This window comes from Mauremys reevesii, linkage group 12 (genome assembly GCF_016161935.1).
Source record: "Mauremys reevesii isolate NIE-2019 linkage group 12, ASM1616193v1, whole genome shotgun sequence".
NCBI lineage: Eukaryota > Metazoa > Chordata > Testudines > Geoemydidae > Mauremys > Mauremys reevesii.
In genome coordinates this window covers 9,949,410-9,975,518 of record NC_052634.1, presented here as the reverse complement: position 1 = coordinate 9,975,518, position 26,109 = coordinate 9,949,410, and the positions used below count along the sequence as shown (strand labels likewise).

At 44.8% G+C, this 26,109-nt stretch overlaps 1 long non-coding RNA gene across 1 annotated transcript in view; it reads left to right on the top strand.

Moving 5' to 3' along the window:
• Positions 1-11,953: 11,953 nt before the first annotated feature.
• The window catches only part of LOC120375766, a 38,351-nt gene continuing 24,195 nt past the window's right edge, over positions 11,954-26,109 (top strand). The window contains exons 1-2 of the long non-coding RNA XR_005586764.1: positions 11,954-12,235; positions 22,289-22,364. This is a non-coding gene — a long non-coding RNA (uncharacterized LOC120375766). The remainder of the gene's footprint in view (positions 12,236-22,288; positions 22,365-26,109) is intronic.

Genomic DNA, 26,109 nt, shown 5'->3' with positions numbered 1-26,109 from the left:
GACGCTAATGTATACATTTACAAAAACAAAATTACCCCACTAGTGCAAGTGAAGAAAAGGTGATGTTTAATGGGCTCTTAATTTGTGTGGGGAGGACTGATAGGTAGTTGCAGTTCCCCTCACTCATGGCTGTGGAAACCAATAGGAAATGGACTCTTCATGTAGCCACTGTCACTCAGCTCTGGTCAACATATGGGTAGATGGGAATGAGTTTTAAGTAATGTCTTCCTCTGCATAATCACCTCAACCATGCATTTTTGATAGTTAATTAGACTCCACGCTGTGGAATAACTAATGCCATGTTTGGAATTATAATCCATTATTGAACAACGGATCGTGCGAGCTATCTCACCAATATGAGCCCTTGGACATTTTAGGTGTTTTTTTATTCCAAAAGCTTGTTAAACTGTGTTTAGTAAATAATTCTGTAGCATGTCTGCAAATGGCTTGATCACACAGAGGAGCCAAGGAATCAGAGGTTGCCTGTTTATTAGCAGAGGCAAATAAATACATATCTGACCCAACTGTCATTATCTGTAAGGGATCAGAGTCAATACATTAGAAGTGAAATTTTAGCTCCATTGAAGTCAATTGCAAAACTCCTAGTGACTTCAATGGGGCCAGGATTTCACACAAGCAGTCCATTGCTCAGAAGGCTGCACTCCAGAGATATTAAATGGGCCAGTGCACACTTATTCTGTCTTGTCTACTTTGATTGTCAGTTCTTTGGGGCAACCTCTGTGTTCAGTTTCTATCCCTCGAGGTTGTGGAGAAAAGCTTTTGATCGTGACCCAAATGCGCACTAAAGGCTCAGAAACCAGAAGACAAATAAAACAAGCCCAAAATGTATTTTCTTTAAAAAAATCTCATGAATTTTAAGCCAATCTCATGATTTTAAGACCTAACTCATGACTTTTGAGGTCCTGACTATATAGTGTCTCCTTCTTTAGCTCCAATATTTAGCTAGTTCAAAGCTCTCTCTTTAGCTCCAGCTTCTGTATTACATGCAGTACAAGAGGGGCAGATCTATAGATTTAGTTTTACAACCCTGGTAGTTGTCACATACTTGTTTTACTTACCAGGAGATTATACAACATTCGGAAGCAATGTCGATGCCATGCCTGCCAGAAAGATGATTGCCGCTTCTGTGCAAATTTCTTTCACACTATAAATATAGATCTTTCCCCATAATTGCAACACAGTCTTGATCTGCCTGTGGTTATTAAAAAAAAAGCTGTTTAATTTAATTAGAGTCCATTTGAAAACCTCATAGCATGAAAGAATTTGATATATACAGAAATACCCTTTACAGCTACAGACATCATTTCATGGTACCTTATCTTGTGGTAATGATAATGTGTGTAATCCAGACCTTGAACTGATATACTATATATACAGTGGGGCTAATAATTTATCAATTGATGTAGGAATATTACCACTTACTCAGCTCCCAGTCATCTGCCAAGAAAGGATACAGATGGTAGTAAAGTAACGTTCACCTTGGGGGAATCCACAGCTGCTTTAGGCCTATTCACTTTTAGCAGGAGTCACTGCTGGTGTAACACTGGAAAATATGTTGTTGTAGCTGTGTTTGTCCCAGGATATTAGAGAGACACGGCGGGTAAGGTAATATCTTTTATTGGACCAACTTCTGTTGGTGTAAGAGACAAGCTTTTGAGCTTACACAGAGCTGTGACCTGAAAGAGAGCTCTATGTATGCTTGAAAGCTTGTCTCTTTCACCAACAGAAGTTGATTCAATCAAAGATATTACCTCACCTTCCTTGTCACTGGAAAATGTGTGTCACATTTCCCTCAGATGGCTGGTTCACTGGTGGGTAACAGCCTACTACTACTACCATGGTCAGTGCTGTTGTGCTGCAGGTCCTGGGTTCAATGGAAGGTTATTATTTAAACATTATTCTAGCTTCTTATTAAAACAGGGTAAAATATTTAAATAGATAGTAATGTCTCAAAACTCTCTATTAGAACTGGTCAAAAATGCCAATTTGTTTTGGTGGTGAATTTTGAAAAAAAGGTAAATGATTTTGAAAAAAGAATCTTAAAAATATTCTATGAATTTTTTTAATGTAAAACTGAAACAAAAACAAAATAGTTTTTCAAAAACTGAAAATTTATCAATTTCAGTAAAAACAGTTTTCAGTTTTAGAAAACTGAAATCCATACTGTTCTACAGAACATTTTTCAGTTTTTGTTTCTTCATCAAAAAATATAAAATTTTAAAGGAAGCAATATTTTCCCACGAACAATTGCCTTTCTTTTGAAAAGCCATTTCGCACTGACAAAAAGTTTTGACAAAAAAATTTCAACCAGCTCTACACTGATACTACAGGGCTGTGGGCCATTTGTTCAGAATAGTTTAACAGTTTCATACAGCTTAAGGACAGAAGGGACCATTCTAACTTGCTGGATATCACAGGTCATTAAATTTTTACCCAGAGTCCCCTATAATGAGCTCAATAACTTGTGTTAGACTAAAGCATTTCAGTGCTTGGGAGACTAAACTGTTGTGTGCCACAGGAAGAGAGCCCTAGAATCCTTTTATTTTTTAATAATGGAAAGCTATAAAAATGCTCCTTTACTGTGATTACAGGATTAAAGCTGCTTCTGTGTGATACAGGAGATAAAGCTATAGAAAACTGCTCTTATGTGACTGTGTGTGTGAGATTGTATATATACAGGAATTAAAGCAATAGGAACCTGCTCATCTTTGTGGGAAAGAGATATAGGAGCTAAATCTATCAAAAACTGTGGGTGGGTGTGAAAAAGAGAGAGGGAGAGAGAGATGTGCAGGAGCTAAAGATATAGAAACCTGTTTCTCTGCATGATAAGAGAGGTCTGAAGGCATACTCTGTCCAGAGATAGGTGAATCAGTCATATTTCTCTTTCCTTTCAGTCTGTAAAGAAATCTTGAAAGAAATCTAAGGTAGGATATTTTCTCATGGGGCATCAGGAATTATTAATTTCCGATTTCCATTTACAGTTTAATTTTAGTCTGATGGGTGGGTGCATTAGCAGGAGATAATATCTCACCCTTAGCAGAATAATTTAAAGGGACACTGCAGGTGTCCAATTTAGAGCCTGATGTTGCAAACACTTATCCTTTGAAGTAAATGGGACCACTTGCAGTAGGTTGAAATTCAGCCCTGTGCAGGGGGCTTGTACAAGGCCTAAAACCGTGCAATTCTCCATTAAACCTTCAAAGCAGTGCTTAAGTGGGACCTAAATGGAGTATTATGCATTAGGCTGGCCCCTCTGCACAGAGGGAATTCCATTCACGAAGAACAGTCTTTCCTCAGTCATGCCATGACCCAAAGTGCTAATTGGCGGAGGGTTCAGAGGTGCATAGGGTGACAGGGATCTGCTGGGTCTGATCCCTACATAGCAGTTCATCAAAGGATTTGTATAAGGTCTCTGCCGAAAGCCTGTGTCACACTGACTATCATAATCATTGTGAAATGTGTGCTCAGATAACATGTCAGAATATGTGTATATTCTGAAAATTATACGGTTAAAGTCAGTGAGTTGGGGCTGGTCACCAAAAGGGTTTTTCAGGCAGGAGACTTTACTCTACCTCTCTGGCTGTATGTGAATTGAGTGTTGTATACTTCACCAATGAATGCCTATTTACAGCCTGAGCAAAATGCTAATCAAGAGATTGCAAAATCTCCAGAGGAGATTCTCTACTGGCAAAAACAAGTAGCAGAGGGTACCCTGTTTACAAGTGAAGACAGTAGTTTGTTGGAACTACATCTGGGGGGTACAGAGGTACACCTAGATATCCTTCACCTAGTGGACAGGCTGTCAGTGTGCTTGTCTTATGAACGGAAGGTGACAACGAACCTGGGAGAAAGACTTTAGGAAAGCTAAACTTCATTAGACATGAAAATGCCTTGGTAGTTGTTTAGGCTCTAGAAAGTGTGTTCTGATTTTATTTAACCATTTGTTTCCATTCCTTCTATTTGCTTCTTCTCAAATCACTATTCTTTGTTAGATAAACTAATACGTGTTTTCATTGTAAACATATCTAAGTGCTGTGAGTTGAGCAGAGTGGTGATCCTGAGGCATAGCTGGTAAACTGAGGTTTACAGTTCCTTTGGGAGTAGTGGATCTTTGACTTTTGTGAAATATCGAGTGGAACAGGGGCTGGACACTCCAGAGGGATTCTTGGGAGCTGGAGTGTGCCTGTTGCTTACCTGCAGAGGGACAGCAGAGCCTGCATGGGCTGAAAGGGTTGTGGTTGTGTTGCCTGTGAGTGGTGTAATCAAGGAGCTAACCCCCCTGGCAGGCACAGACAAGGCTCCCTCACACTAACGACAGGTGGTAACGAGGTGCCTCACAACCCTGAGTACCTCGGAGAGCATCACACATGCCACCTAGCCCCCCTCTGTGTGCTAGTGATTAAAAAGGGGTGCCAACAGGGTTGAACTGAACATATATATTGAATGTGGACAAAGGTTCACAATGGCTATTTTCCCATTACTCAGCCTTCTCTTAAAAACACCTGCCAATGTGGGATGGAACTGGGCAGGTGGATTTCTATTAATAAAATAAAATAATAATGAGTAATTATTTGTGTTGCAGGAGCACCTAGAGGACCCAGTCAGGGACCCCTTTGTACTTGGTGCTTTATACATATAACAAAGAGAATTTCTGCCCCAAAGAGCTTTCAATCCCCCCCATAGAATGAGAGACAAGAGAAAACCTCATAGGGATGAGACTGGGGAATGGTATTCCTGATTCCCTCCACTGCAAGGTGTTGCTGGTACCCATTAATGAGCCATCAGCTTCATTACGTTAGTCTTCCAAAGAGCGCAGTGGAAGCCCCATTGCCTGCGGCATCTATGGCTGGACTGGGCAATCCCCTGGAGAATACACTGGGTAGGGAACAATCCTGTACTGGGACCCTTATGGGGGGGAATGGAGTAGGTGCTGTGATCTGCCAGGTCTTTTTTTCACCTCTAATTCAAATTCTCCCCTTAAGATATTATTTCAGTGGAGGTTCAGAATAGGCACTCATGTGGGGACGGGTCATGGACTATTTCTTTTACTGTAATGACCAGAGACTCCAATCACCATAGGGCCCCAGTGGGCTGAGGGCAGTACAAACACACAGGAAGGCAGAGTCCCTGCCAGATGAGAACCTGCACACAGTGACCTGACAATGAGAAGAACAGACCAGTGCCCCTCTCTGGGTTCTGACCCTTCAGGAGCTCAGATAATAAAGCCAACCCCTCTGTCAGCTGCCAGCATGAGAACTCTTTCCAAGAACATAGGCTGAAAACGTGTTTTATCCCTCCCCAGCCCCCTGTCGAGCTGGATCTACATAAACCCACATTTGTCTCTGACGATAGCCCAGTTTTCTCTCTCTATTTATCTACCTGTCGGCTCCTTTTACAATCTCTCTCAGGACAGACACAGAGTGGGAGATAGAACCAGATGCCGAGGCATGCACTGAATGCCAACTAGTCCGGCGGGATGTGTGAGTATCCTCATGCGGTGAATAGGCCTTTTTGTAAACATGCCTTGTGATGAAAGGGCTGATCCATGCTGATATTTTCAATATTAATAATCTCTCAGCTGCCTCTCTCCATTCCCCGGCTCCCTATTTACCCATCCTTCATGGTACACAGAGAGGCTGAGATTAAAACAACAATCCAGTGGCAGGAAAGGGAGGGTGGTGGTTAAGGCAGGAATCTATATGGAGAATAAACCACATAGCTATTGGCCAGAAATGCACCAAATTTATATACAAATAACAACAGACATACTTAGTACATGGCACATACTATGTCAGGGGTGTGTGCGTGTACCTATAGGTACATATACACTTGATATAGTATGTGCAGTGCACTGTATAGGGCTGTACACACACAGACAGGTGTATTTATGTCCATCTTCCTGTCCTGTCCTTGCTGATTTAGATATATTTCCTTTCATCCAAAGATCCGGAAAGACTCAGCAAACTTTAAAAAAAAAGAAAAAAAAAAAGGGGGCTGATTACAAACTATGTATGCCAGGAAAACGCCACCTGTCACTTTAAATGCAGCCATCTCTGGGTGGAAGGCAGCTAACCTTAAACAGTACACAGCCAGACTACACAACAGTTCAAGAGAGACAGTGAAACATGCCACATCCATCTGAAACTGCAGGAGTATTTTAAAGTGAGTGGAATGAATGCAACCAGAATTTAGCGAAAGGCATAAACGTTAACACCCATATTCCTGCAAATAGTGCTGTGGACTCTCTAATGGACACAAACTGTTAAGACCATGGTTTTATGACCTCTGTGCAGAAGCACACTTTCAGCAGCACTGCTTCCTCTAAAAGCACACTCGGGGGCCATTTCAGGGCTAACTCAGGGAAGAGTCTGCTTGCTGAGTCAATAGCACCTAGATTTTCTTGAGGCAGCATGACTACACTTACTGTACAAGACCACAGCCTAAAAGTTGCTCTGCTGTATGATTGTGAGCTGTTTATCCACACAATGTATCAGATACACACAAACCCCTACTTGCTCTCTTTCTCTCTCTCACATACACAACACACACACGTCAGATATCACCCATATCCTCTACAGGGTTTATTAAATAGGTGACAATGTTTCATTAATTTTGTGAAGAAAAAAAATTCCATCTTTTTATTTTGCCATTTTCATGCCTCTGATATTTCACATTTTTGTGAAATTTTATGGAAATTTGGAGGCAAAACATGACACATTGCACCATGAAGCCATTATTGCTAGAACATAGGTCCGCTTTAATTTGACGATGAGTCCATTTTAGACTGAAGAAATGTCAAGAAAATGGGACTCATCTTGAATGTGCAACACAAGGTGAAAATTTCAGGCATGTCAAAAATTGTTGCAAATGTTTGTGTTTTCTGTGGCATTTAAGTGCTTTCTGGGCCCAAAGATCACAGAGAAACTGCTGAGAGGAATCAGAATTAGAGAAATGCGCTCTTTATGAAGCAGAATCTCTCCTCAGGAAAAACAAACTTGACTGATAAGAAATCAGGCCCTTGCTTTATATCCCCCAGGACTGTACCATCTGTTATTTGGATTAACATTCTCAGTTTCAGGCTGCTTTTTAGTGGCTACATCTCACAATGTAACATTAATTCCAAGGAATAGCTTAGGCCCCCACAAATGTCTGTTTTATCACCTAATCCCTAACATGTGTAATGCACAGTGGTTTTACCATTCACTAGGATATTACATTCCAGAGCGGGAGCCAGACTTTACAACCCTTTTATACAAGTTATAATTTCACTTCCTTCCTTCCATACACAAATAAATACAAGCATTTAAATGCAACAGGAGACACATCAGGGCATTAGGACTAAGATGAGTACTCCCAGTGCAGGAGCACAATAGGTGCTGCAGAACACTTACTGAAAGATTCACACTCTCAGGCTCTGAATACTGTAGGACTCTCAGACTGGAGCATCAAACGCCAGGGAAAATGCATCACTGCCAATATTCACACATCACGTCCTAATGTTCTCAGAGGCTGGGAGTGTGAATACGGAACATATCGCCTTAGGTAACATTTGTCTGTGCAGGAAACAGAGCTTTTCCAGGGTCCAGTCCAAGACTGTGGAATGAACTCCCACAGGAATTAAGGAGCATCCCAAATCTCACTGCCTCTGCTCCAAGTGCAGGGCACAGTTCTTTGACCTGCCATCTCTAACATACGCACAAAGCAGCATGTACATTTCACCCTCCCCACCCAAAAACAACCTCAAACCAAAGCCCTACCAAAACAACCTCTTTTCATTCCTCCCCCCACAGCTCTCCCCCTGGGAGAGGGTGGGAGTGCACACCACACATGACAAAGGTTAGTCATGTTGTTTAATGTACTACTGGAAGACATTCCGGGTATGTTTACAGTGCAAAAAAAGACCCATGGTAGTGAGTCTCAGAGCCTGGGTCAGCTGACTAGGGCTCTCAGGACTCATGCTATGGGGCTAAAATAGCAGTGTAGATGTTCAGACTCAGTCGGGGGCTTGCCAAGTTTCAGAGCCTGAGCTCCAGCCCGAGACCGAACGTCTACACTTACTTTTAGTGCCATAGTGTGAGTACTGCGAGCCAGAGCCAGTTAGAATCATAGAATATCAGGCTTGACCTCAGGAGGTCATCCAGTCCAATCCCCTGCTCAAAGCAGGGGCAATCCCCAACTAAATCTTGACCTAGGCTCTGAGACTCACTGCTGTGGGTCTTTTTCTGCAGTGTAGACATACCCTCAGATACCACAGTGATGAGGGTAGGATAAGACCCTGTATAGAACTGGCTTCTGAGCATTGCACGATTACTCACTACAGCAATGGTGCAAAGAGTTATCTCCCTAGACTAAGTGCCATAAGACTGTTCTTTGCCGCTGTTTCGGGTACCATTTAACTGCAAACCAGAATACAATAACCAGTGTATTTGTCAGGGCAACCACAGATTCTCCGAGGTGATCACCATGTCGGAGGCTGAGTGTACTGGAAGATCTCGTTAGGTCACTGCAGGGCCAGTTAGATTTTTCCAAACTTGTCTTTCCCAAGCAGTCCCTGGTTCCCTACAGCACCCTTCCTATGATTCTGGCACGCATCCATCCGCTGCCTGTTGGTGTTCACATGACACTTTTCCTGGCTAAGCAAAGGCTGTTCATTATGACTCCCCATTGCACTTAATGGTGAAAAATCTCCTTCTGGGATGTCAGGCAGAGAGCGGAGTGAATTCCAAACTCTTCATCTCCTCCCACGCCAGTCTTGGGAGATAGACCCAGCAGAGGGAGGGAGGGAGGAGGGAGACAGTTCAGCCTGTCACCACCAGTTTCCCTTCTTTGTCTGAGGATGTTTTAAATGCTGAGGAGATTGTTGTCGAACATGATGAGGAATAGGAACCCGCAGAGAACGGGGGAGTTTGCTAGACACTGAATTTAGCGATTTTTTCTTCGTGTGAGTTTAGTGCTGGTGAAACAAGCTGGATTGAGAGCCCCAGAGACTAAAATCTTATTGATCTACAGAATGCATACAGCATAGGCAATGGCAGTGCCAGGATCCTCTACCACTCTGTCACTCTGACCCAGAGGGGCTCTCATTGGGTGAAATGGGAGTTCAATCTCTTTTGTACAGCACTTGAGATATATAAAACACAATATAAATCCTCAGTGTGTGTGTATATCTATATCACAATACTAAAACAGGGTGACATTCGGTGAAATCGGAAAGGCAACACATTAAACACATTTAAAATGAATATAAGTAAATGATGTATTTTAAATGCATAATTAACCTGTGGAACTCACTGCCACAAGATATAATTGAGAACAAGAGAATTACAAAACAGGACTGACATGAATAATGAGAATATATACAGTTACTTTAGAAGATAAAAATGCATTAAGGGAATAAACCCTCCTGCATCAGAACACATGCCAACCCTGGTTACAAAGGAGCCTCCCCTGTGGGAAGACAGGCTATCCCATACGTGTGCATTATGGGGATTCTTGTACCTTCCTCTGAGTGCCTGGCACTGGCCATTGGCAGATATAGGGTACAAGATGAGATGGGGGCCCCATTGGTCTTATCCACTAAGGCAGTTCTTATGCTCCTATTTGTTATTATGCCCATTCAGTGCCAAGCCTTGTTGCTACAGAGTATTAACAAGGAGGAAATTTAATGTACCTTATAGACATAGTCATGTGTTGTGGGCAGTGCTAGTGGCACCGTGCTTCAGTGGTGCTAAGCAGCTCCTGGAGCCCCGATGGAGCACAGCGGCTGGGCTACTCTTTTAGAAGTGTGCAGAGTGTGCTCCCTCCACTGGCAGACAGCATGGCAGGCCTGGGCAGAAGAGCATGGGGCTGCAGCCTTACCTCCTTCTTACTCCTTTAGGGGTAGCTTGCTGCCCTGGGAGGCCCTAGGGATCTGTCCCTGCAGTCAGCAGATCACAGAGCCTGAGACTGTGACTGGTCCCAGGATGGGTGACCCAACACTTTTCCCCAGAAAGAAAAAGAAGCTGAAGTGCCCCTGTGCCTGTCTGCACCGTACTGCAGTTCTTTGGAACAGGATCTGATGCTGCCAGGTGCTGAGCAGCTCTTGAGACACAGTGAGCACCATGTGCGGGAGATGGGGGCAGGCGGCAGCTCACAGGATCAGAGACTTAGCCCTACCCATTCCTTGGGAAAGGGGCTTGAGAATCCCTCTGCACTGGATGCCAAGCTGCTGGTGGCGAAGACGCAGACGGCTCCTAATGATGGTATATAAACAGCCACTGTCTGTCTAAGATCTGGATCAGACTTTGATCTTTGCAGCCAATTAGAGATGAAACTTCCCCAGAGTGCTTGCCAGCAGCCAGCCGAGGAGGGTGGTTCAATCTAAGGTAGGGGTGGGAGGGGAAGGGAGTGTGGGAGCTCTCTGAAGGCAGCTATAAAATATAGTGGGGATAAATCCTCTGTGACAAAGAGTCGAGTTTAACATTTCAAAATAAATTTACAGAGACCAACAAGCTCCCCTCCCCTCCTCTTGAGGAGCAGCACTGACACTCTCTGTAATCATTGACTTAAAGCAACAGGGGAATGGGAAAGGGCTGCGCCATGGGGGGGGGGAACTGAGTCAGTCTTCAAAGGGCGGGGGAGGACATTTCAAATGCAGACAGGATGGGAGGAGGATCCTGGAAGGAAATGCATCTATATTTCTCCCCAGGGACCTGGAAAGACGGAGGGCTCTCAGGGGACTTTGAGAACAGGGACTGACTGTTACTAGAGAATTCCTGCAAGGATAAGGTGAAGCCTCCATCCTTCCGTCTTCTTTAGGCCCAGTGGGAGGTTAACTTGAATTGTCATCTCTGTTGCTCTGAGAACCCTGGTAGGAGTGTGATGAGGATGAAGTATGACTGGGACTCAGACTCATTTCTCCTTTAATTTCTCTCTCTTTCTCAAGTGGCTGCAGTGTCCTGGTGTCCCCACATTAGTCCAGTGTAGAGGGGAGACTATAGTTTATGGGGTTTAACCCCCTTTTGCCCCAGCAGTGGACTCAGAACATGGAAGAGGAAGCCAGCTGGGGAGTTTCCTCATGTCTCCAAGGCCTTGTCTACACCAGGGAGAAAGGTGGGGTTTAAAACATGTTCGCACCTTCTGAGGACAGGTTTTAGCGCCTTTGAAGATGGGAGCTGGGCATGGTCAAACATAGGCTCCATCTCCAACCTTGCCCTGTCCCACTGCTTTTCTGTTGTCTCCCCATTTGATGGACACTGTTTTCCTTTTCATCTTACCCCTCTACTTGAGTTTCCCCTGAGTGGGACCCGTTTCTCCACCCACAGACCCAAGTTGTTTCACTCTGTGATTCCCCAATGACACTATTTTGTCTCACATTTGACCCCGTTCCTTACTCCAGCCTTTTGCTTTCCATTGACCCCCGGTCTTTTTCTTTTGGTCCCTTTGGGCTCTCTGAGTGGCTGGGCTCTCTGTGCTGCTTGGTCAGGAGCTCTTTGGGGGCCTTCTCTATTTCTCTCCCCCTCATGCAAAAGGCTGCATCAGGTTTGCCTGAGGAAGAGACAGCAACTTCCTCCCACTCCAAAGTCTGCAGAGAAAGTCTGAGGGGGCAAAGCAGACAGCCACCTCCTGCTGGCTGGGAAAATTAGACAGACACAGAGTCCAGCTGGGACTACCTGAAAGGGGCACAGGTGGGCAATCAGCTGCAGCTACCAGGGAGCTAAAATTACAGGGTGCGGTTACCTAGCAAAGGTCTGAGCAGTAGCCTAGAGCTGTTGGAACTCAAGGGAGATGAGCCACATTCCTGGTCTAGCTGTAGGGATAGAAATCAGACTGGAGGTGACCACAGGTGCAGTTGCGGGGGACTGGAAAGTTCCTTATTTCATTAATTAAGGTCCTATCTTATATATATTACTGCCAATTTGTCTAAGCCATCACTCCTCATCTGATCCTAGTCACTCAGCACTGTGACAGGCTGAAACTGGGGGCCGGAGCAGGGGGGAAACCTGGTACCTGATTGACCCCAACAGACAGCCCTAGTCAGGAAGTGACTATCAAATGAGGAGACTGGACCAGAGGGCCTCAGACAGAAAAGGTCCATGATGCATCAGGGCCAGCTAATGTCCCTCTCCTACAAACTTGACTCTGCTTTCCTCAGTATTGAGATGCTAGTGGGTTTAGTTATGACAAATACGCAGTACAAGAGCTGATCAAAATCAGGAAAATGATTTAATACAAGGTATTTGAAGTTGTTTTGGTTTTGCAGGGTTCAAAGTAGGCCCCGTTTTTGTGAAAATTTCCGTGATACTTTTTATCAAAATGTATATTGAAATATTCTGCTTGCCTGGTTCTCAGTAAGAAAATTCAATTTTCCATGAAAGCAAAAATTTTGATTATGATTTCAATAAAAAATTTGGCAAACAGTTTGTGGAAGATGGAAAAATACTGACAATTTTTTATAAAAAAGTTTTGTTTAGCTAAAGGCCATTTGTTACCAAAAATGTTTTGTGGACATATGTTGACCAGCTGTAAACAGTACAATCTGCAAAGGAAAGGTGAAGTGATGCAGTAGATGGATATAGAGAAGTTGGTTCCTTACTATAGATGCAGAGGGGAAGGCTTTTGCACCTGCGGGGGCCAGATTGTGCAGAGGAGCAGAGACGAGGCCAGTGCTAGATGCCCAGAGGGAGTGAGGTGAGGGAATAAAGAGAGACAAACTTCATGAAGAAGGAGAAAGCAAGTCCGTGCAGTGCTTTAAGGGCAAGGTGGGCAATTTTGAATTGAATGGGGGAACCAGAGGAGGTAAGGGTGATGCAGTCACACTTCAGATATCTGAAAAGGGAAGGAGTAGCATTCAAACAATGTGAGAGCCTGGGAGATATGGGACTAGAGGGAAGCCATAGATAAGGTTGTTGCAATAATCAAGGTGAGAGGAGAAGCAGGAATGGGTGGGGATTTCAGGAGAGGTGGGTGAATCAGGGCACTCACAGATGAACTTGCGGCGGTGCTAGATATGAAACTCAGCCTCCTGTAATTAGTGTGTGTGTGTGTGTGTGTCTTACAGCCTCCACTCTATCACAGAAACTTCTGCAATCCTGCCCTGTGCAGGTCTTTACAGTGTGTGCCAAATTCCAGAAATGGAGGCAACTTCCTTCAGATGCTGGTGTACAACAATCTTCAATGCAAGTCAGTTCTGTCTGGGCTAGATCTTTATATTTTTCCAACTATTTTTTTTTTGTAAATTAAAGCCTAAATGACAATCAATCATGCTGTAGAAATTAAAACACTGTTTGCTTTTATTGGAGTTAAAATAACAGTGGAAATGTAACAGAGAAGCAGAGGGAGAGAGGGGTAAAGGATGACAGCTGAATTGTCTTATATGTTTTGATAGAGATGAGAGGAGCAGTGAGGTTTGCATTTGTAATTAAGTCCCAGGGCTTGTTCGCACATAGAATCGTAGGACTGGAAGGGACTTCGAGAGGTCATCTAGTCCAGTCCCCTGCACTCATGGCAGGACTAAGTATTATCTAGACCATCTCTGACAGGTGTTTGTCCAACCTGCTCTTAAAAATCTCCAATGATGGAGATTCCACAGACTCCCTAGGCAATTTATTCCAGTGTTTAACCATGGTGTTCTGACTCAGCCTATTGTAAAGATAAGCCCAAGGTTTCCAGAGTTACCTGTGATGTTGGGTGCTTTAATTTGTGAGTGTCCAGCTTGAGACTCCTTAGAAGAGTCTGATTTTCAGAAGTTGGGTCCTGGGCACTTTCTCAAAATCAGGCCCCTTTTAGGTGTCTCAGTTTAGGCACCCCCAAAACTGAGGCACCCAAAATAATTAATCACTTTTGAAAAATGTGCTCCTAGACATGCTCCACTGCAGGTACCATTGTAACCCACTGCTACTTAGCATGTCTCTCTGTCCCTCTCTAGTGGTGGCTGGCCTTACACAGAAGTTGATGAACCTGCTACAATCTTGACTAAAAGAGAGGGAGTCTCTTAGCTCAGGCAGTAGTGGCTCATGAGTTTAGCCCAGCGCTGACAGATTCAATCCCTAGTGCCAGCTGACCCACCCAGGAGTGCAGTGTTAAAACAGTAGCAAACTTGACTGGAAAATCCTTTCCCATCATTACATCAATAGACTCCATTTCTCAACCAGTGCACAGAGAACACCACTGTGCCACATGAAGCTTTGGTGTAGATCAAAGTGCCTCTTGTTATTCAGTAACCACTCCGTCTGCCCCCCCAGTTCTGATGTCCCATTGGAAAAAAAGCTATTCACGGTCCGAAGATGGCATGAAATGGTATTTACATGTGCACAAGGCATTAACCTTGAGTCATGGGATGTTCTCCTGAAGAGTTACACTGGAAGGAGGCTGTGCAATCTAGGGGAGGAAGAGGGAAAACAGATTGCTGCTGTCTGCGTAAAGGTCAAAAGTGGCTGGAAATATGGCTGCTAATTAACTCTGGCACGAGCCATGTCATTAATATAGACCCAAGCCTGTTGAATTCTCCTCCCTGGCTTTGCCTATGTATGTTAATATTGGGAAGAAAGAATTATAAAAACATAATGAGAAAGCAGTGAAATATGACCAAAGTCTTGTAATGATGAAATATAATGACTTGTAATGAAGAAAAGGCATGGGCAAAAAATCAATTCTTGTGAAGCAAAAATAAGAGAGCAAGCAAGAGAGAGCAAAAGAAGAGAAAGAAAGCAATGGCTGGAAATGACTTTTAACTTTCCCACTTAGCGTTCTAAACCCAAAAAGCAATTACTGCCGGCCCGGTATTGCCTTTCTGCACATTAATTCCCTATTATGAGTAAAATTAATGAGTGTAGCAAACTCCTTGTCCTTGTAAAGTTGTGCTCTTTATTACTGGTGTTAATAATCTGGCTGGGACTTGGGCTCCCATGCTCACCACCAGCTCTGATTTTGAGAAATGGAAAAAGAACAGGAGGGAGGGGGGGCAGATGAGTTGGCAGAGTGGATGGCTCTGGGGATTGAAAATGAGACCCAGAGACTCTTCCTGTCTTGGAGTATGTCTACACTGCAGCTGAGGGCAAGCCTCCCAACCTGGGTAGACAGACTTGTGTTAGCAGGCTCAAGCCAGCATGCTACAAATAGCAGTGCGGATGTTGCAGTACTGGCAGAGACTCAGGCTAGTAGCCACCTGAGCTGGGGCCCACGGGCTTGAGAGCGTGAGCTGCCTGAGATGCAGCATCTACGGTGCTATTTTTAGTGTGCTACCGTGAGCCATGCTAGTGTGAATCTGTCTATCCGTGCTGTGAGGCTCACTGCCAGATGCAGTATTGCCATGGGCTCGGTTACGGGTTCTGATGGAGGCCAGGTTGATGGCAACTGAAAATCCCCCTCTCTTGGGTGTGTTGGCGTATATGGTTAAGAGGCACCATGCAATAGTGCACTGGGCTGGGAGTCAGGAAATCCACGTTCTATTCCCTGTTCTGCCACTGTCTGCTCTGTGACCTTGGACAAGACACTTCCTTCTTCTGTTTTCCCACCTACCCATTGTCTATCTTGTGGATTTAGACTGTAAGCTCTTTGGGTCAGGGACTGTCTCTCGTTAGGTGTTTGCGCAGCATGTGGTGCCATGGCGCCTTCAGGCACTGCTTTAACACACAATAATAACTATATGAGATGAGGTTGGAGGCCTCAGCCCAGATCCTGGTGGATGAATCTCACAACTGGCAGAGGGTGGCAAGGACCATGGCGGATGAACTGATCTTTTGTGTGCACATCAGTGAGGAGACACAGGAGTAAGGCTGGGTGGGGGAATCTCTCTCTGCTCCTAGCCAGGCTGTACATGAGATCAGTCTGCTGCAGCACGCCACTGCCTGGTGTGCAGGGGCTATGAGTGTTGGCAGAGAGATTGCAATGGTGCTTGGCCTCTGAGTTTGGGAATGGGGTGCACATGGGGAGGGTGGGAGGGAAGGCTGCAAGCACTGTTTCCCAATTGAGCACCCATGCAGCAACCAAGCCCAAACTGGCCCAAAAGGTACAGGGCATTTTACAGCAGCTTGGAAAGGCAAGTTGGCAATATCTCTACAGCCGCTGCTCCTGCTGCCTCATCTCTGCCTGTGCATTTGGAAACCAAGATGCAGAGGATGGGGTACATGCATAATTTAAGAGGCATACAGGTGGCAATGGAGAGAAATCTCCTCCAGCTACTGAAAGCCCTACAAGGCTTTACACATTGGCAGATGGTGCTGAGTACTTGCTGCTCCCCCATGGGTTCTCTTTCTGTAAAAATCTGAGACTCAGAACTGCCTGACTCCCCAGCCTGTGACCCACTATTCGTGAGCTGAGCAGTAGAACGTAACCTCCTGCATCACAGGGCTGAGATGGTCAGGAGATGCAGTGTGATGAATGGTACAGTTTCCAAGGATGCTGCCCTGGGGCTGGCTCAGTGTGGGGAGGTGGGATCCCTGTCGAGATGCCAGATGGCTAGAGCATTGCAAACACTGTACTTAGCTTGGACTTTCAGTGCTGTGCAGGTGGGAGATGGGAGCAGGAGAAGAGGGAGAATGGGCAAAGAGAGGGATAGAGACAGAGGAGAGGACGTGGGGGAGAAGACTGGAAGGGGAAATGGAGAAGAGGTGGAGGGGATGGGGAGAGAGAAAGCATAGTAGGTTAAGAGAAGGGAAAAGAGAAATGGGTCTGTGTCAAAGGTCCTGGGAAAGCTGTCAGGAAAGCTTATAACCAGCTAAGCAGCATGTAACTGGGCCTATCGAAATATTGGCAGGAGTAGAAGTATGGGGGGAAGATCCTGCCATTATCTGGGCACCTTAATAGGATTTACAGTGCATGGAGGAATTAAACCTGCATGGAGTTAGGTATCAGAGGGGTAGCCATGTTAGTCTGGATCTGTAAAAGCAGCAAAGAGTCCTGTGGCACCTTATAGACAAACAGACGTATTGGAGCATGAACTTTCATGGGTGAATACCCACTTCATCGGATGCATGGCGTTAGGGTTACTCCTGTCCTGTAAGATTATGGGGACATGGCCAGTGTGTATGGGGTAAGAGTGTTAGTGCCTCTATCATATTTGTGGGGCAGACTGACAATCTTTCTCAGGGTTTATGCTTCCAGTGCTGGAGCAGTCCTGAGTTACCAGAGTGTGCGAAAGGATAAGGAGAAGGGAATTGAAGGAGACAGCTTCCTGCTGAAGTTAGCTGCCTTCGAAAGAGCTTTAAAAAACAGGTATCATTTAACCCATCACTAAATTGCAACCACTTCTGGGGTGGGACATAGGTGCTGTTTGACAGCACAAGCCTTTAGAAAACAGTTTCCCAATTGAGTTTAGACCAGAGGGAAGAATCCTGTATCCACTTGAAACAAGAGCAGGGGAAGTTGTTTAAGGTGGAATAAAACCAGGACACATGCTGCTCCTGCCAAAAATACCATGAAATCTTTAATGACCCCAAGAAATCAGGACCTTGGAAGCATGGAACCTAAACTTTGAGATTGTGATCCTGGTCATAAAGGTCCCACTAGCAGCACTGTTTCATGTAGCATTATTCTGAGTCATTAATTCCGGGGGAAGAGTCACTAACACAGCTTCCTGCAACGCCTGCGTTTTAACTTGTATTCTCCCACCCAAGCACCAATTAGGCTTGAGTTCTGAGCAGCCCAAGTTGGGGTGTCTGTGTTGTGTCCCATGCTCTGGGATTGGGTTTTCTGGATCATAGTGGTCACAGCAGCTGTAATCAGAACATCCCTGGCCAAATCAGCAAGCATTTTATGCCAGCTACTATGTTAACAAGGTGATGCTAACCTTAGACTGTTTATCTCTATAGAACAAGCAAACACAGCACAGATCCCTCATGGGCCTGACACCAGAAGCCCAGCTGAATTTACGACATCAGGTTCACAACCTTATGGGCCAGAGGGCTACCTAATTACCACAGAGTATTCTTTGCATAACAGCAGCCAGAATTCACCATGCAGAAGCAGCTTTAAGTAACCTGCCTCAGTCCTCTCCCTGCACATTAGAATTTAAAACCTACTGTAAAAAAGGCTGAAAGGGGAACTGCAAAGCTTTAATGGAAACCATTTAAAAAACTATTTGAGGTCTCAAATGATATAGCCTAGTTCACGATACCTAATATTTATACTGCACCTTCCACCCAGATTTAAATACAATCAATATCCTACACTTATCTTTTAAAACAAATTGCTGGGAAAATCCCATTCTCCTTCCTAGTGTGCATTATTTCTAAAAGCAGTACGGCTGGATTCTGATCTCTCTTACATCTGTGTAAATCCATCCTAGCTCTATTGGAGCCAATGGGATTACACTGCTGTAGTCGGGGTAAATGAGATTAGAATCAAGCCCAGCTTCACCATTGCCTTGCAGCCTGGAGCCTGAATTTTCAGTTACACTTTTACACCACTCCTACAGTGTAAAAGGGCCTTGATGTGGCATAAATGTAATGTGCCCCTACTTTATGGCCCCTTTACACAGCCAGAGAGGTGTAAAGAGGCCTTAGTTTAAATGAGAATCAGGCCCTGTGTAGTAATTTGCACTTGTGAAAAAAAGGTGGAAAATGCTTTGAAGCAATTAAGAATCAGGGCCATATTGTTCCAGTCCCTGTGCATATGGGAGCAGGTTCTCCTCTTCGTCACCCTGCATATACCCGTTAACTTTAATGGGGCTACAGGTGTATAACAGCAGAACCTAGCAGATGATCTGTTGCTGATTTTGTGGTCTCCATGTACAGTGTCTGGCTTTTTAATACAACTGTAGCAATTCACCTCTTAAACCCAGGACTATAAAGGGAAGATCGAGGTGCTATATGGGGCTTCAAATTGTTCCCTGGTAAAGAAACGATTCATTGTCACCGATAGGTCACCAGTTCAAATCAAGCACAGGACAGTAGTGGCCAAGAGGTGCCACCATCTGATGGCTATTAGATAGCTTGTGTGAATTGAGTTTGAAAGTTCTCAGTCCTGATCCTAGCAGACAAGTCTCTGCATCAGGAGTCCACCATTGCAACTGGCACTACTTGACCCTGTTGCTAGTAATCTCTGCAGAGACCAATGCATGAAAGGGACAGAAGGAGTCACTTTCATGGGGTGCCCCTTCAGTGAGATTTGAGGTACATTGATGGGACAAGGTGAAGGGGGAGCTTGCTCATGCTGTGTCCATTCAGTGGCTGCATCATTCCCCCCCTGCTTGGAAAGGATCATCTCTCTCTGTCTCTCCCGTAAGGAGAATGAAGCCATTTGAGTGGGGAACAAGATGAAATCTGGATCCTATCCACAGAAAGTCATTATCCAAATTATGTTCCTAAATATCTCCTGTTCTTGTGGCCTGTCAGTTGGTTCAATGCTATGTAAGCACACAGCATATCTTTCCTTGTTCATTGCTGAATGGAAAGAGGTAGCTCTAGCGGCTTAATGCATTATTATAATAACAGACCCACTTGCCAGGACTCACAGACACTTTATTTCTTGCCACCAGCCAGGAACACCTTATACTTTGTATGACTCTTGAAGTGCATTTGTAGCTGCCCCCTTGCTGCAACTCAAGAGATAGGAAACACCTACTGATCCCTCAGTTTAGGGAGAATCCTCTATACATCCTGGGTCTTTGTCTGTGATTTATTTGCTAGAGATGGGGGGAAGCTCAGAAGATCTGGAGGTTCTTTTTGGATAAGGATTAGAACAAGCTGATGGTCTTAAATTGAGTATCAGAGGGGTAGCCGTGTTAGTCTGGTTCTGTAGCAAAAGCAAAAAATCCTGTGTTTATTAGAGACACACAGTTTGCAGCATGAGCTTTGTTGATGAAATACCACTTCTTCGGATGCAAAAGGTGTTTCTTCTTTCATCCAAGAAGTGGTATTTCAGCCACGAAAGCTCATGCTGCAAAACGTCTGTTAGTCTATAAGGTGCCACAGGATTCTTTGCTGGTCTTAAATTGGTGATCCTGGGTTTAGGATTTCATGAGAACAAGCTCTCTGGTGATATTCAGGCACTTCTGGTCCCAGCCAGAACCTGGATGCACAGGGATCACCAGAAAATGCAAACAACTTGGTTCCAGACTCTTAGAGTGTGTTCAAAATGGGAACTCAGATCTGAATCTGAATTTTGCAACTTGCTCCTATTTTTCTAATAGGCTGAACTGAAACACTGGATCTAACTAGATTTATGATCATATTATTATTTTTCTAAAGAAGGTTTGGTTCAGCTTGAGCTCTGGGTTAAAGGTTCACTCGGGTTCTGAATTTATCCACCCCAGTTCCTCTGTCCCTACTTCTCACACAGAAGGAATGACTGGAGTATATCTGAACATAAAGGAAAATCCTTTAAAAATAACGGAGGTTCCACCAACCTAAATAAAACTGTTCCCTAATGGGAAAGGGGGCAGGTTTCTCCTGGCCCAGGACCATTCATTTGTAGCTTTTGAGGAGGAAATTGTTTCTGTTTGAGTTTACTTCCTAACTTGCATCTAGGCCTTGCTTATTCTATCCCCATTCCCAAGGCTGCCACCAAGCACTGGGCCACAGACAGTATTCAGAAGTTTTTAGCTTGCTATATAATGCCTATGCTGTAGTTTTCTTCTGATACAGGACTCAATCCCGCAAGGAGCTGAAGTCAGTGGGAGTTGAGAGTGCTCAGTAGTTTGCTCAGTAGTTTGTGTGACTTCCTAGGAAGGAGAGATCTGTGGAGCTGTAAGGTCCACAGGCAACCCAACCTGCTGCAGGCTGGTCAATGTTACCCTTATTTGCAAGCAAGACTTTATAGTAACCACCTCACCAGTTCCAGCCATCTAACCTATCTGCATCCTGGATTAAGCACAACTAGGGGTCAACTATTTAGTTTTAGGAGCATATGGAATCCTACTGTTTCAGCAAAATGTATCTCAGTGTATCAAAGACTGCAGCAGTGCAGAAAAATATACTTCAACCTGTCATTATTTCTGACTAAGCAGCTCAGATTTTACATTCTCCCTTCAGCAACAACACCCACCTGCTTCCAGCCAAAGCCCCAGCTCAACAAGGTGTTTAAGCACATAACTTTAGGCATGCAGGCAGTCGCTTTGATTTTAACAGGGCTACTAATATGCTTAAAATCAGAAATGTGCTTAAGTACTTTGATGAATCAGGGCCTGTGTTTCCTGCACCTCTCACTTCTGTTCATTGCTACCCAAGTAGCATCCCTGTCAGCAGTATAATGGCAGTGACTTTGTCCTCAGACCACTGCACTGTAGCATTTAACCTACTGCTACATCTACATTATGCTTAGAGCTATAGCAAACCATTTACCAGAGCAGTGAACTCTAGTGAACTGCATTCCAAAGCAGTGATTTATTTGTTAAATTCTTAAAGGAGGGGAGGCATAGGAAGGCCTTCAACCTTCTGACTGAGGTAAATAGCACATCACAATATTATCAACAAATAAGAATAGCTAGTGTATGAAAAGGCAGAGAAGTGATGGGGGTGTTGGAAATACATTACCTAGGTAGGGTGTTATTGAACATGCAGCTTTACAGTTTTGAAGATGGATACAATGGGTATGCCAGCAAAAATGTATGCATTCAGACATACCCACAATTACACACTCACTGGGCGTACCAAATGGGTGAGTCACCATAGAATCATCACCATCCTAGAATCATAGGACTGGAAGGGACCTTGAGAGGTCATCTAGTCCAGTCCCCTGCACTCATGGCAGGACTAAGTATTAGATGTACACAAATGGGCACAATAGACGCAATTTCCCACATTGCGTGTGTGCGTGCAAACAGTGGCTCATTTGTTATTTCAGTCACAAAGCATGTAACCTAATTTCTGTGGGAGTATAGAGAGGAAATAGTATAGAATGGGCAGGATGAGAATTTCCCTGGCTCTCCCCCCTCCCCCCCATTAATAAATCACTGCCTTGAAAAGTATGAAAGCACCTCATCTCAGAAAGTGCAATCTTCTCTGGCAGCCAGCAAACACCCACGCGGGGACCTGATATAAAGCATGGCTCAGAGATGTGGAACAAATGGTCAAGAGGAAGGCTGGCGCATTGGGATCTCACTCTAGATTTGTCTTGTGGGGATAAGTGTGATGTAAGCTTGGGGCTAGAGTGGTGTGTTAATGTGTGTGAGAAAGAGAAAGAGAGAGATGTGTTAAGCTTCCAAGGAATGGGAAATGCGTTGCTGTCACAGCAAAACATATTCAAGGCAAACAGAGTCAAGTGCCTGCTGCTGTGGTGGATGACTTATGCCCGTGGTTATTGTAAGCTGCTGCGTTACTTGTGCCTCACTTTCAGGCTTTCTCTACAGGTAACCAAGAGACAGCAAATTTCATTGATCCACCCACACCGTGTGCCAAGCAATCCCTCCAGAGGCTCAGCAGCAGGTGAGAGGAAATGTAATGTGCTGTGGAGGGGGATCTGCAAGCTGTATCATGCATGGAGCTGGAGGAGGAATGCTTGTGGGGGCACAGCGCTCAAGCTTTTCCCATTTCCGAAGGGTATGACTGTGCCAGCTGCTGCTAGCAGTTGTCCACTTTTGTTCTTTGCAGAGCTATGATTCAGCTGGCTACAGGGGCCCAATGCTCTTTCAATGAATCCTGGGGTTCAGACTGCACTTTAGAAATTTTTTTTTGGTCCACAAAGAAATCCCCTGAGACTAAGATTGGCAATGTGTGTGTGAAGGAGAAGGAAAAGAATGAAAAGCTCTAACAGTTAGCTTTTAAATGCATTCATTTCCTTGGGAGATTTTGTTGATATAATTCATATTACACACACAAAAATTAGGTTAAAGGAACATTATTAAGGTTTCAAAATCAAGCACTCAAAAGTTAGGAGATGCCAGAATTAAGATTCCCTGTGCAACTTTAATTCAGCTCCCTTTGTGTGTAAGCATTATGATAAAGTCTTCTATTACATGATCACATGCTATTTTTTCCATAGTGGCACCGTCTCATTCAATGCGCCTTTCAGCTCCTAATCCAATCTCACTGTATCCCGCAACAAACTGGTTCCCAGTCCTCCACACCATTTCCCTCACTGGCATCCAGTCCCAATCTCCTTGCCCAACCAGTCCCAGTCTCCTTCCTCAAATTCCCAGTCACATTTCTCTCTCCGCCTCCTCCAATTCCAGTTTCAACAGACTCCTTGCACCAGTCTGCTCCTTTCCCTTCTCCCTGGTCCAGCTTTCATCCCCTCTGCATTCAAATCAGACAGCTTCCTTCTGCTTGATGCCTGGATGTCATTGAGAGCACAAGAGAGACGGGCTTCCTGCTCTCAATTTCAGTGCCTGGCCGCGCCCCATCCCAGAGCAGCAATTGTAGGGAAAGTCTATCTGTCTTTGCCTCTGTAGCCCTGGGCTGGAGCATATTCAGCTGCTCTGTGGTGATAGCACATACCCGTTGCAGTCATAGTTAGGAGCTGTGAGGAGATGTTATAAGCAAGTGAAAACAAGATCTTACAATGGGAAGTGTTGGGGAACTTTAGTAATAGGCAACACTACCAGCCCTGTCTCTAATAGATATAGCATATATTTAACCAAATCCCTTGAAACATCAACCTGTGGGTCTGTTTTCCCCTGCTATTGCTCTGCTTGGATATTTGCTTTGAATGCCCCTATCCTTTATCTATTTTGTATGTGAGTGTGTGTCCTTTTTGACTGGAAGCTCTTTGGAGCAGGAGCCATCTTTTTCTTAACTGCCTGTACAGCAATTAGCACATTTTGGGAGTAACAGCAATAATAATCAACAAAGTGCTCACAGGCCCTAACTCTGATTGGGGCCCCATTGTGTTGATGCCTGGGATTTTCAAAGGAAACCAAGGGAAAGAAGAAATTCAGTGGGATATGTGTGCCGAACTCCTTTGGATTTCTTTGAAAATCCCAGATTATGATGATATGATCAAGATGCCACTGAGCTTCCCAAGAAAAGTTTGATGCAGCTGTTGAGCCAAAGCAAAATGTAGCCCTATCACTTTAAAAATCATATCCACCTCCAGAGCTTCATTTTGTTTTATACAGTTTGAGACAGGGAAAGGGCAGAGAAGAAAGACCCTGAATTTTGAGGCTGACCTGAGCTCAGAGAGTTGGGATTCAATCAGAATGAAAAACTGGGGTAGCCTGGGGAAGAGGCAGATGACTATTGGTGCTGCATGAGTGAGTGGACCCTGCGGCTTGCGCTGTTGTAGTTCTATAACATGATCAAACCACCATCGGGGGACTATGTATCTGTCTGCCTATGGCTTTGCCCAGGTACTGGGGAGCTGTCCAACAGGATCAGCTCCTGAACAGCACCAAAGCACATCAGAACCGAGAGCCAGCTTGTGAGCACAGTTTGGAGGCTTTCCGTCATAAAGGGACTGATGTATCAGACCAGGTAACTCCTCTGTAATTAGATGTCACAGAGCACCTCAGGGTCTCAGCCTGGCAGATGACTGGATTTTAAATTCAACACTGAGCGCTAGTTTCTCTTGCATCCGACGAAGTGGGTATTCACCCACGAAAGCTCATGCTGCAAAACGTCTGTTAGTCTATAAGGTGCCACAGGATTCTTAGCAGTTTCCAAGCAGTTTTCTGATCCTCTGTCACCACTTTGGGCCTGATTCTCATTTAACAAAAGTGCCCCTTTAACCACACTGACAGTGTGAAGGGGTTTGACCGACTGAAAAGGACTTTGTGGCAAGGATCCCAGTATTTTGAGATCCAACAGGAAACAGAGAAATGGGAAAGGAGGAGAGAACGTGCTGCAGCTGACTCAGCCATCCAGATCCACCCCTTCCCTTGGGAAATGTCTGCCCCAACTGTGACAAGATCTGTGGATCCCGGATTGGTCTCATTAGCCATCTGCAGATCCACCAGCAATAACTGGCTATTGTTTTATGGAAGACAATCATCCTTGAACTCCGAGGGATCACTGACCAGACCAGTGTGAAGGGACTTGAGAACGGGTGTAGCTGTAATTTACTTAAACTTCAGTCCCTTTTACACTGCCAAAAGTGGTGTAAAGGGGCTGTTGTGTAACTGGAAATTAGCCCCTTTAATTTTCAGGGCAAAGGTATTCTTTGAGTTCATTTTATGGCAAATGGTGGTGATGTGGTTGGGCATTTACAGATAATACATAATTATAGGGCAAATACTTCTAATGATGGGTAAAGGGCAAAGGCTCAGAGTCTGACTTTATGGGAATATCCCAAACATCCAGAAGTATTTCTAAATAATCAAAACCACCTGAGCCTGCAAAACTGGTCTGGAAATCACTGGTTGGAATCACAGCGCCAGCTTCACTGGTATGCTCTGTCTGCTTTGCACCTCTCAGGTGACTTGGTGTAGCCTGCTTAAATGATCAGATATCCTGGGTTTGCAGCTGCTGTGCATGACTGCACAGGCACAAAGCACCAATGTGTACTGAGGAATCTGGCCCTAGAAGGGTCCATGCAAGGAGGAAAATGAGTAATCTGAACATTTCAGACCCTCAGAAAAGGTTTGGTTCAGGCTTGGTTCCAAAGTCAGGTGAAGGTCCAGGGGCAGGCGGAGAGTTGAGAAGAAGGAGGACTTTTTCTTTTCTCAGTATTGTTTCACACCTCACTAGTGAACATACAGTTGTTTCTCAGTCGGTGCTTTTGGGGAGTAGTGTGATCTAAGGATGGTCATGATGCCCCACCGACAGGGCCGGCTTTAGGGTGATTCCCCCGATTCCCGGGAATTGGGCCCCGTGCCTAAGAGGGCTCTGCAGTGTCCGGAAGAGCGGCCCTGCACCCTCAATGGCAACTGATTGAGCTGCTGCCGAATTGCTGCCACTATCTTTGGTGGCAGCTCAATCGCTGCCGCTGCCTTTGGTGGCATTTCCACGGCAGCTCTTTCAAATCAGGCCCCGCATGTCCTAAAGCCGGTCCTGCTCACCGACTAGATTGAATCGAATCTGCAAGCTGCATTTTGCTTGTGATGGTGCAGATCTCAGCTCTGGCCTTCACAGCTCGGAAAGCTAGTTCATTAAACCGCTTGTCGTGACACCTTGGGCAGCCCCAATGAAGTTTAGTCTTATCAAGTAACAAACAAGCTTGGAATCTCAGAGTCAATACCTCTCAGAGTGGAGATCCTAGACATAATGATTAATTCACTGCTGGCTGCCTGGATAA